This window comes from Erythrolamprus reginae, chromosome Z, assembly GCF_031021105.1.
Source record: "Erythrolamprus reginae isolate rEryReg1 chromosome Z, rEryReg1.hap1, whole genome shotgun sequence".
NCBI lineage: Eukaryota > Metazoa > Chordata > Lepidosauria > Squamata > Dipsadidae > Erythrolamprus > Erythrolamprus reginae.
The window spans coordinates 85,517,025-85,529,809 of record NC_091963.1 but is presented as its reverse complement, the minus strand read 5'-3'; the positions used below and the strand labels follow the sequence as shown (position 1 = coordinate 85,529,809).

Sequence of the window (12,785 nt, the reverse complement as noted above, 5' to 3'; positions counted from 1 at the left end):
TGCATGAGCAGATTGGTAGGTTAGCAAAACTGAAGTAAATTTCAAGTTAACTGGATGATTAAGAATTTTGAAGATAATATTTATGGAGACTGGTTCTGCATCTTCATAATCTTTTTAATTATAAATTACTATAACTATTTTTCTAATATTTTATTACCAGTATCTTTCAATATTAGTTAGTCACCCTTTAGGCAGGATGGTCGGCAAACAAAGTCTAAGAAATAAATAAAATCAATCCTGCGATAAAAGCTTATTTTTAAACTTATTTTTACTTAATTACATTGCAGTCAGCCCCAGAGAACTGATATTCAAATTTTTGTGTCACAGAAAGTTAATGATTATTATGTTCAATGTGAGTTAGATGTTATAAAACAGAAGGGTGGCCTGCTGATTGGAGCTCTTGGAGTCTTCAAATTTGTTACTGGGAAAAAAACCATCCAGTTCTATCCAGTTTAGCTAGAACACTTGAGCATTATAGGAAAACAGTAAGTAAAATTTAAGCTTATTGCTCTACTGAGATCTGAGTATTATCAATTAACCTTTGTAGTATTTTTTCTGAAAATTGTAGTACTATATTGAAATAGATATTGAATGCTGTATTCTGTTTTCAAAATTGTAATGGGTGAGGTTTATTAATTTTTATAGCCATGTGTTGTTTTTAAAATTGTAATTTTGCTTTATAATAATTATGATATGAGTAACCATATTAATCAATTTTGCAGTTGCAGCTATTATACAAAAACAGATTATGTTTTAAATAAGAGGGAGACATTCCAAATATCTTTTTGTTTCTGGAGGAGGATATTGCATTGATTTCTTACATTTTTTATGTACATGAAATTGATACCAATAAAAGGGAACATTAGACCCGGACAGTAGTCATGTTTGTGCCCTTGTGCATACCCCTGAAAGACTTATTTCACTTATTTCACCCAAGAAATTCTGGGCTACAATGAAAAAAGAGATATATAAAAGCATAAATACAACAAAGTTATCACAGATTTAAGAACAAAGTTAAAATCAAGAAATTGCAAGAAAACAGGCAGAGGGAGTACCTTTGCATTAACCCCCAGGGTTGCCCAACACTTTTCTACCTATGCCAATTAGCAAAGTTGGTTTTAACACTTTCAGAAAGCTAGAAAAGTGGGAGTTCATCTCATCTCTGGAAATAAAGAGTAGGAGATAAATTTATTTTAATCTTATTAAATTATATTGATAAAATATAAGAAATATATATGTATGTATATATATACATATTGTAGTTATATATAAAGATACATAGAAAAGTGCTTTATCATTCAGAATTCTGCATATTAAATTAGCCAAGGAAGCAAAATACTGGATTCACGGGGCAATGTGCAATGTTTACTTAGCTGTAAATTATTAACCAAGAATTAACATGGGCTGTGGAGAGAAACAGCAGTAGCCACTGTACTGATTCAGGAAATATGCAGAAAGGTGTGATAAACTGTAGGGGTGAGAAAGTGTGGAAAAAAGTTAATCAACTTCAATGCTATCTAAAGAAGATATCACACTGTCAGACTATAGCTAATGAAAATGGAAGATACAAGGACCTGCTTCAGTGTTTGACTTTCTGAATGATAACTTTTATTTTTTCCAGTCTAATGGAATGTTGTGAAGAAATTATGCAAGGGATTTGGAACTCTGTCCTTCTGTTCATCAGCAGGATAATGCTACAAAAGTAGCACAGCATAGTACCTCATGTGATATGGCAGATAAACTTTTAAAATAAAATATGAGTTCTAAAATGGAGGTGGGTGCATGATTTACATACACGCACACATAGAGAGGCAAACACAAGGAGGAAGAGCAATCTCCCATGTATTTGTGAAGGAATTAGCAATTGGAATACTGGCAACTCTCATATTCCTTGAGTCCCACGTCTCTTCTGTCACAGGATCCAGAACTGAGCTGCTATTAAGGAGTGAATGAATTCCGAAACTGCATGCTTCCCTACATTATTCTTCTTCCCAGCCCCAAGGATTATTGGAAAAAAATACATGAAAGAGTCCAAAATTGAACAAATCAAATACATCTACTTATAATCCTCATGGTATCATTGAGTCTGGAATCTAATTTGCTTCTTTTGCAGCTGTTAAGAAATTCAGGGGTACAGTATTCTGCTCTGGATTAACTCTAGTACTGGTGAACTGAGGGTGGCAGCTAAAGCTCTCCATTTATTGCCACATAATTGCTGAAGTACTATATGTTGTTCTAAGTATTGATTTTGATTGAAACCAGATTACCTAGGTGTTTCTTGTGTGAGAGAGTCCAATCCAATGTTATTCCAAGGTACTTTGGATGGGGATCATAGGGGAGTAAGTTGTTGTTTAAATAGATCTTCAATGCTTCATATGTTTGCTATTAAGGGCAAAGCAAGTACAGTAGTTACTGTTTTTCTGGTGGTAGGAGTGAGTTTTCAGGCAGTGGAGAATCTCCCCAAGATTTCAAGGTCTTTTACAGAAGTCTGTCAGCAGGTAGTTCACAAACTCATGGATCACTCTGGGGAGCATGAAAGTGTAAACTTTCCTGGCTTTCAAAATAGATGGCAATGAAAGTCCCTGCACCAGTTCTAAACCCCTTTGTTACCAGTTCATGCATGGCTTGCATGTACACATGATGCCCAGAACAGGCAGCCATGCCCCTGCTGCTCTCCTGGGACTGCACAATGATTTTCACACTGCCAGTTGCAGAAAGGATTCTGGAGGAGAGCTCCCGCCCTCACCTGTCACCGAGAAGAAGAACTGCTGCTGCTTCTCTTTTGGGGTGCCTGAGATGTTCCTTTGGCACAGACTCCACTGCTTTGGCAGTGTTGCTTGTTCTTGGTGGTTAGAAGGGGGGGATTTCTTGCTTGTGCATTGGGTGCTTCCAGCCACCGAGAATGTGCAGCTGTGCCCCTGCTGCTCTCCTGGGTCTGCACAGTGATTTTCACACCTGTCACTTGCAGATGGGATTCTGAAGGAAAACCACTGCATTCGCCTGTCACCAAAAAGAAGCACTGCTGCTGCTGCTTCTCTTTTTGGGTGCCTGAGCTGGCCAGGCACTCTGGACTATGGACATGTGCCGCGATGGTCACGTGGGCCAGGCAAGAAGCCAGTACAAGCAAGGTGGGAGGGAAGTCCCAGCCAGCCAGTCCTGGCTGACAGCTCTTCTCCCTTAGGAAGCAACAGCCAGGATCCTGTCTCCGCATTTTTGGGCAAATGAGCTATTCTTAACATGCATGTGCACCAGCTACCAGGCCAAGGGGCCAGCATGCATGAACACATCAGAAAGAGGAAGATCATCTTCTCGGTGAGTACACGCACACCAGATGACTGTTCTTTTGGTTTCTGGTGCTCCCGGGTGCATGAAGATCAGCTGGCTGGTGTGCCAGAAACTGGAAGAGCAACAGGCATTGGCTTTGTGCGCCACTTCTGGCATGTGTGGTATAGGTTCGCCATTGCGGCTCTAGGCCACAGGGCTTTAATCAATCATAATCCTTGGAAAAGCCCACCCAAATATGAATGTTCTAAATTTTCCTACAAAAGATGGAATTAACAAGATCATTCTGCACCAACTGGAGGGGTTGTGAGTGGGAGGCACCATCTTATGGTGATTCTCCTCCTACCTGTCTGGTCGGTCACAGTCAGTGTTAGTGGGGAGTAAGAGGTCGGCTCCTAGGTCCCTCCCTTGTGGGGTTCCTCAGGGATTGGTCATCTCCCTCCTGCTGTTTAATATCTACATTAAGCGTGAGGTCATCCGAGGGCATGGGGTGAGTTTATCTATCTATCTATCTATCTATCTATCTATCTATCTATCTATCTATCTATCTATCTATCTATCTATTTATTAGATTTGTATGCTGCCCCTCTCCGTGGACTCGGGGTGGCTAACAACAGTGACAAAAACAGAATGTAAAAATCCAATAATAAAACAGCTAAAAACTCTTGTTATAAAACCAGTCATACATACAAACATACCATGCATAAATTGTAGAAGCCTAGGGGGAAAGATTATGTTAGTTCCCCCATGCCTGATGGCAGAGGTGGGTTTTGAGGAACTTACGAAAGGCAAGGAGGGTGAGGGCTATTCTAATCTCTGGGGGGAGTTGGTTCCAGAGGGCCGGGGCCACCACAGAGAAGGCTCTACCCCTGGGTCCCACCAACCAACATTGTTTAGTTGACAGGACCCGGAGAAGGCCCACCCTGTGGGACCTAACTGGTCGCTGGGATTCGTGCGGCAGAAGGTGGTCCCTGAGATAATCTGGCCCGGTGCCATGAAGGGCTTTATAGGTCATAACCAACACTTTGAATTGTGACCGGAAACTGATCGGCAACCAATGCAGATTGCGGAGTGTTGGTGTGACATGGGCATATTTAGGGAAGCCCATGATTGCTCTCGCAGCTGCATTCTGCACGATCTGAAGTTTCCGAACACTTTTCAAAGGTAGCCCCATGTAGAGAGCGTTACAGTAGTCGAGCCTCGAGGTGATGAGGGCATGAGTGACTGTGAGCAGTGACTCCTGGTCCAAATAGGGCCGCAACTGGTGCACCACACAGACCTGGGCAAATGCCCCCCTCGCCACAGCTGAAAGATGTTTCTCTAATGTGAGCTGTGGATAGAGGAGGATGCCCAAGTTGCGACCCTCTCTGAGGGGGTCAATGACTCCCCCCCGGGTAATGGATGGACAGATGGAATTGTCCCTGGGAGGCAAAACCCACAGCCACTCCATCTTATTAGGGTTGAGTTTGAGTCTGCTGATGATACTCAGCTATACATCTCCACCCCATGTCCACTCAGTGAAACAGTGGAAGTGATGTGTCTGAAGGCTGTTAGGGTCTGGATGGGTGCTAACAGGCTCAAACTCAATCCCGACAAGATGGAGTGGCTGTGAGTTTTGCCTCCCAAGGACCCCTCCATCTGTCCATCCATTACCCTGGGGAAAGGAACTCTTGACCCCTTCAGAGGGGGTCCACAACTTGGGCATCCTTCTCAATCCACAGCTGACATTGAACCATCATCTTTTGGCTATGGTGTGGAGGGTGTTTGCCCAGGTTTGCCTGGTGCACCAGTTGTGGCTCTATCTGGACAGGGAGTCTCTACTCATAGTTGCTCATGCCCTTATCACCTTAAGGTTAGACTACTGCAATGCTCTCTACATGGGGCTACCTCTGAAGAGCGTTTGGAAACTACAAATTGCGCAGAATGTAGCCGCGTGAGCTGTCATGAGTCTCCCAATGAATGTCCATGTTTTTCCAGCACTCCGCAGACTGCATTGGCTGCCAATTGATTTCTGGCCTCCTGCTGTATGAATTCCAGCATTTATTCATTTATTTATTTTGTCAAACAATTATAGAGTGGTAATTTGTAGAAATAAAACATTAGATAAGTAATGATAAAAAGTAACAAAAGAAGACAATAGGACGTGCGCTTATGCACGACCCTTACAGACCTCTTAGAAAGGGGGAGAGGTCAATTGTAGATAGTCTAAGGCAAAAGGTTTTGGGATTAGGAGTAGAAACCACAGAATCAGGTAGTGCATTCCAGGCGTTGATTACTCTGTTGCTGAAGTCGTATTTTTTGCAGTCAAGTTTGGAGCGGTTGACATTTAGTTTAAATTGATTTCGTGCTCGTGTGTTGTTGCAGTTGAAGGTGTAGTAATCATTAACAGGTAGGACATTTCGGAATATGATTTTATGAACTATAATTAAGTCGGAACAGAGACGATGGAGTTGTAAGTTGTCTAAACCAAGAATTTCAAGTCTGGTGGAGTAAAGTATTTTGTTGTGAGAAGAGGAGTGAAGGACCTAGGTCATTGGATGACAATGACTTAGGTCATTGGTAGTGTTGGGCGAACTGAACTCGCACAATTCGGGTCCATACTGAATTTTGCGGTGTTCGGTATACCGAACCCGAACCTGAATTTTTTTAAAGTCCATGCCGAAGTTCAGGGTTTGGTTCGGGCAACGTGGTGAAGCGGCAGACCAATGGAGAGCCTTCTTCTTACCTGAAGCCATGCGGTCTCTGGACATCAAGGTAAATAAAAGGCTGTGATTGGCCATGTGTCCTGCTGACCACTGATTGGCCAGCAGTATGCATGGCTTGGATTGGTCCCCAAGGAAACCTGACCTGCCTCTATAAAAGGCAGCACCTTGCTGTCCATCCCCATTGTAAGAGATACCAGCTAGGGAGGGAAAGCCTGTGTTAGTTATACTGAGGGAGACATAGCTTAGATTTCAAAGACACACTTTGTTTTTGCTACATAGAAAGAGAGATATTGACCTCAAAGACTTTTCATACAAGTTGAAGAGACAAGAAAACTTTGGTGAGCATCCAGGCAGGGCAGGGCTGAAGAAGAAAAAACAGGGTGGGGGCAGGGGGCCAGTTGCTCTCTCTTACTTGATAACTATTGTCTTAAAAATCTTGATACAACCACTGAATTGACTGTTTTGAATATAGAAATACAGATTGAAGAATAAATTTACAAATTGAATATAGATTAACTTATTTAGATATCATTATATGTATTTGATAAGATTGAACATATAAATAATAGATTTCAATATATTGATGTGATAATGTTTTATATAACCTTTGTTTGAACTTTTCTTGAATTTAATACATATCTATTTTTAATACAAACTCACACTTTACTAACCCAATACTATAACTCTATCAACTAAATAAATGTATAACTTATATATCCTAACATACCAACACTAAAATAACTTCATATAGATCTGAATACTATTACTAACACCAAATTGAACTTTAGATTAAGAAAACAGAGATCTCATAATAAGAAATCTGCTATAAATGTAACAAAAACTTATAATTAAAGAAAGGAAAAGAACAAGAAAAGAAAAATCAATAATAATAATAATATCAACATGTCCTCTACAAACCAAACAATGTTAACGAAATCCTTGAAAAAAAATGCTACTCAAACTACCACCACATCTACCCAACGAATAGCAGAACCTAACACTAATGACAAATCAACAACAGGGCAAGCTTCACAAACTCCTCAGACTATTACGATGACATCATTATATGAGATGATGACTAAAATGCAAGAATCTATTGATAGAAATTATGTAGCCATATATGGTAGCATGGGAATCATGAGAGACGATATTAAAAAAATACAAGACCATGTAACCAATTTAGATGACAGAATGGAGAACTTAGATAATAAAATGGAAAGTATCCAGGGAACTGTAGAAAAAAATGAACAAAAAATTATAAAGATAGAGGAAATAAACGAACGAACCAAAACCCGACTACAATTCTCTGAAGTCAGAACAGAATTCATCAACAAAAATATGGAAGAGGCCCTGATGAATTTAGAGATGGAAAAATCGGCTTTCTTCCTGCAATTTCAAAACATAAAGGAATCAGAAGATCAAGAACTCCCCCAAAGCATGGCCGAAATTTTGGAGAAAATGACAGGAAAAACACAACAGGAAATAATAGACCAAATAGATGAAATTTATCGAGTTACAACTTCATTTGCAAGGTGACACAGACTCCCCCAAGAAATACATGTCAGATTTACCAAAAGGAACATTCGAGATGAAATTTATCGAGCCTCAAAAGAAAATGTAATCACTCACAAAGGGAAAGAAATTATTGTACTTAGACAGATTCCTAGGCGCGTAAGAGAAAAGCGCAAACCTTATCAATTCTTGACAAACAAACTAAATAAAAATAAAATCACATTTAAATGGTTTATCCCTCAAGGAATTCTGGTAACCTTGTTTGATAAAAAATATAAAATCAACACTCCAGAAGATGCAAAAGAATTTTACGAAGAACTCCCAAAACCCTTAGAAGACAGATTCATAAAAGAAAAAGACAACAAAGATATAGCATGTACAGAAGAATAAAATTCAGAGGACAATCCACAGGACAAAGAAGATGACTTGAGACTATCTCAGGAAGATGAACTACAACCAAAACAGGACAAGCATGAAAGACAAGGACCCATCACAAGAGCATGAAAGACAAGGACCCATCACAAGAGCAGAAACAAGAAAATAGAAAACACAACAAACTGTCGACACTCTCTCAAGGAAATGATATTGCCATATTTTCAACTAACATAAACGGATTGAACTCAGACAGAAAAAGGAAAAAATCTTTCATAAACTCTTATCACACAATTTTCACATAATATGTTTACAGGAAACACACGTCACAAAAAAAGATACTTCGCTTCTACTTCTCCCAGGCCTTGGTGAACTCTTCACAGCCTCAGCAATGGTTAAAAAAAGAGGGATAGCCATGTATGTTAAACCTCAATATTTACCACATCTCATATAGGAAGACCCAGACAGGGAAATATTAATGGTCCAAATATCAATGAACAAAGAGCAATTAACAATGATAGGAATATATGCACCTACAACTAAGCAATCAATTCTTTTAACAAAACTACACAAAAAAAATTAATGAAATGAATTTATCCAATTTTATCATTATAGGTGATTTTAATGCCATACATGATAATAAAAAAGATTATAAGAGCACCAAACAATCTCATCAAAGAAAAAACCTTCCAACTACATTTGACGATTTAGCATATGAATATACACTTAAAGATAAATGGAGAACCCTTAACCACCGGAAAATACAATATACTCACTACTCATTTCCTCCCTGACACTACACAGCCCTGCAAAGTACCTTAGTGTTTTCAAAGAAGCACAGTCGATCCCCCCCCAGCCCGGCAAACTGACCTGGGTGGATGAAAGATGTAAAGAAAGCTTCCTGCAGATCATAACACCTCTTCCCAAAACTGGAAAGCTGATCCCAAAGGACTCTGAAGCAGCAGCAATAGTCCAAAACTAAAATCCCAACTGCCTCCACACTTAAACAGGGGATAGCCATCGCCATTACCACATGGATAATTTAACACAGCTTCTACTTTCAAAACCACTCATCCCGCAGTGATGCTACAACCCCCCCAGTGGCTGTAAAGTAACCCAGCAGTCACATCTAAAAAAAACCCCACCTCCCTGTTTCAAAAACTTTAAGATCTCTACAGGACGCTCCAACACCACCCCCTAGTGGCTGTAAAGGAACCCAACAGTCACATCCAAGCTTTCCTCACTCAAATCTCATCTCGACATACATCCTAGTCAAACAATCAATAATCAACAAATAGATTATTAAGACTCATCCCAGCAATGCCAAGCAAGAAGAAACCCCAAGTAGATAATTCTGATAACTTCAACATTTGCTTTATGTGCAACAACAATATTAATATACAAGAAGGATTTATAAAATGTCACTTATGCAAAAAATCAGCTCACCATACCTGCCTTAACATAAATAAACATGTTGCCACTGTTCTTCAAGATAATCAATGTCGGTTGGTGGGCCCCAGAGGAAGAGCCTTCTCTGTGGCGGCCCCGGCCCTCTGGAACCAACTCCCCCCGGAGATTAGAACTGCCCCTACTCTCCTTGCCTTTCGTAAGCTCCTTAAGACCCACCTTTGTCGTCAGGCATGGGGGAACTGAGACATCTCCCCTGGGCATATACAATTTATGAATGGTATATTTGTATGTATGTGTGTTTAGAAAATGGGGTTTTTAAATATTTTTAAACAGTAATTTAGATTTGTCGTAAATTGTTTTCACTTTGTTGTGAGCCGCCCCGAGTCTGTGGAGAGGGGCGGCATACAAATCTAAATAATAAATAAATAAATAAATAAATAATCCTTCATTCTACTATTTCTGCCCATCTTGTACTCCCAAACCAGACTCCTTCAGCAATCTGTCCGATATAATCCTAACAGCAGTCTCTAAAACTCAACAATCATACACAGAAAGCATGGAACCACGGCTTGCCTTCATGGCAAAAAACATCCAAGATCTGATAAATGCTAAAACACCAAAACAAGTACCCTACACCACCCCACCACAACCACTTTATACTCCACGTAGGCCACCACAACCTCTATCTCCAAACCCTATTACTGACATCTCCACCCTGGTGCAAGATGCCATGGAATGGGGACAAAAATGCCATAACGCCGTACTTTTTGGCCTAGAGGAAAATGGGGAAACTGATCTATCAAATATTCGTAGTATCATCCACAACCATCATCCTCAATTTATTTATTTATTTATTTATTAATAGAGTTGAAAGGGACTGTTAGGTCATCGAGTCCAACCCCCTGCCTGAGCAGGAAACCCTACAGCACCCCAGCCAAATGGAAGTCCAATCTCCTCTTGAAGGTGTCCAGAGTTGGGGAGTTCACCACCTCCCCTGGCAGGCAGTTCCATTGGTTGATCGCTCTGACCGTCAGGAAGTTCTTCCTTATTTCCAGGTTGAATCTCTCCTTGGTCAGCTTCCAACCATTGTTCCTCGTCCGGCCCTCTGGTGCCCTGGGTAATAAAGAGACCCCCTCCTCACCGTGGCAACCCCTCAAGTATCTGTAAACTGCTATCATGTCCCCTCTAGACCTTCTTTTTTCTAGGCCCCTGGCGATATCTTAGAGGTTTCTAGAAGCGGCCCTGTACTAAAATACAGTGATGGATCAATGGCTCCCTGGTTGTGCAGAATAGTCTGCAAAAATGAAACTAAAAAACAACAGTTCATTAAGACCATGAACTCCATCGCCAGAAATAATGCAAAATACAACAAACTCAGATCCATACCAGACCTAACACTACTCCAACATATCCGCTATCGGGAACTATGGGCCGAACTCTGGAGATGTTGTGACCAAGGTGAAACTAACCTCTACATTGACTACCGCTCTGATTGCATCAGGACCAAAACTCATAGCCCTCCCTTCATCTCCAAACCCACTGTCCCTCCTCAACCATCCCACACTTCTCCACCCACCATCCCTCATCTACAAACAGACCCCCCCAGCACTTCAAGCAACGAATAGGATAGCGCGCCTCTTACTACCTCATTTCAATCCAATTTCAACTCAACTCAATCCAATCTCACCCCTGATCACAAACTCAATCTCAAATGTAAACTAATCAATGCAAGAAGTATAATCAACAAGTTTTCTGAATTCCTCATCCTATTTGACACCAACTTATTTGACTTAATCTTTGTTTGTGAAACATGGCTGAATTCTTTCTATCCTGACTCCTTCATCACACAAAGTAACTACCTGGTCTTCCGAATCCCGCAGAGGGGGATGTAGTCATATTCTACAAAAGTTCACTCAATCTAAAAAACATTCAAGTTGCACATGATCTTATCCTCCCTGAAAGCCTAATTTGTGACATTTCCCTCAACATTACACTCCGTTTCCTACTGTGCTACAGAGCTCCAAACTACGACATTACCCATGCAACTAAACTAACCTCCCTCCTAACTTGGGCAACCTCCTGCCCCCATCCCATTATCTTCCTTGGTGACCTCAACCTACCACACATCAACTGGTCACTAAATGAATGCTCCACTGAACCTATACATACCGCCATCTATAACGCCGTTACCAGCCTAGGACTGGAACAATTAGTATCAAACAACACCAGACTCAACAACTGTCTCGACCTCATATTCTGTAACAGCAAAAGTGTATCTATGGACTGCACACAAAAGAACCCTTCTCCAACAGCGACCACAGTATGATCAACTTCAACCTCAACCTACATCATCTAAGCACTCACCAGAATAACGTGGCTCCTAAGTACAATTTCAGGAAAGCCAACTATGATCTCATAGATGCCAATCTCTCAATCCTTAACTGACAATCCTTGTTCTCTAACTGCATCACCACTGATGATTTCTACAATATGTTCTTACTCCAAATCAAAAAGCTTATCGAACTACATGTGCCACTCACTTCTTCCAGAGGTAAATGAAAAAATAACATACCTGTCTCGATAAAGAAACTACAAACCAAAAAAAATTCCCTCTGGTGTAGAAACAAAAAAAGCCCAGTAACCAACTTTAAAGTCTGCTACAAAAGCATATGCCAATGAATAAAAGCAGAATGCCTCAACTATCACAGCAAACAAGAGGAAAGGCTAAGTCTAACTGAGCTTTCTATAACTTCGTCAACAACAAACCCAATAACTCCAGACCTATTCCACCACTCGTAGGACCCAATAACAAAGAATATCATGATGACCCATCCAAAGCCAACCTCTTCAACTCTTTTTTTGGCTGTTTTTGTTAACCGCAATGGCTGTTCCCCCATCTTCGCAAGTTGCACCTCAAACCCACTAAAAAACCTAACCCAAATCGTCTTCACTGTAGACCGTGTAGAAAAAGCAATCCATGACCTCAAACCTTCCCTATCTGCCGGACCAGACGATCTCTGTGCATACTTCCTAAGGAAACTTTCTTTTCCTCTTGCTGAACCCCTAAGCATTATCTTCCAAAAATCCTTCAGGACCAGCACACTCCCCAAGCTGTGGTCAAAAGCTGTAGTCATCCCCATTTTCAAAAAAGGAGACCCTTCACTAGTGGACAACTACAGACCAATATCTCTCTGTTGCATCCCTTGTAAAATCATGGAATCAATTATAAATCGATCAATCACCCTCTACTTAGAATCTAATAACCTACTCTCAAACAAACAATTTGGATTCAGAAAGAAATTATCCTGCAACCTACAACTACTTCACTGCAAAAACATTTGGACTACCCACCTCGACCAAGGAAAATCCATTGATGCAATTTATATAGACTTTTGCAAAGCCTTTGACTCAGTGGTCCACGATAAACTACTCCTAAAACTCAAATCCTATGGCATCTCAGGACTCCTCCACAACTGGATTACTGCATTCCTGTCAAACAGGCAA

At 40.6% G+C, this 12,785-nt stretch overlaps 1 protein-coding gene across 5 annotated transcripts in view; it reads left to right on the top strand.

Moving 5' to 3' along the window:
- The first annotated feature begins 369 nt into the window (after nucleotides 1-369).
- The window catches only part of DDC (dopa decarboxylase), a 277,543-nt gene continuing 265,127 nt past the window's right edge, over nucleotides 370-12,785 (top strand). For 3 of the 5 annotated variants that reach the window (XR_011556802.1, XM_070727181.1, XM_070727182.1), the window contains exon 1: nucleotides 403-485. The gene's annotated coding sequence lies outside the window, so the exon portion shown is untranslated. Of the gene's footprint in view, nucleotides 486-12,785 lie in introns of all 5 variants that reach the window. The other 2 variants (XM_070727177.1, XM_070727183.1) reach the window with 2 other exon arrangements.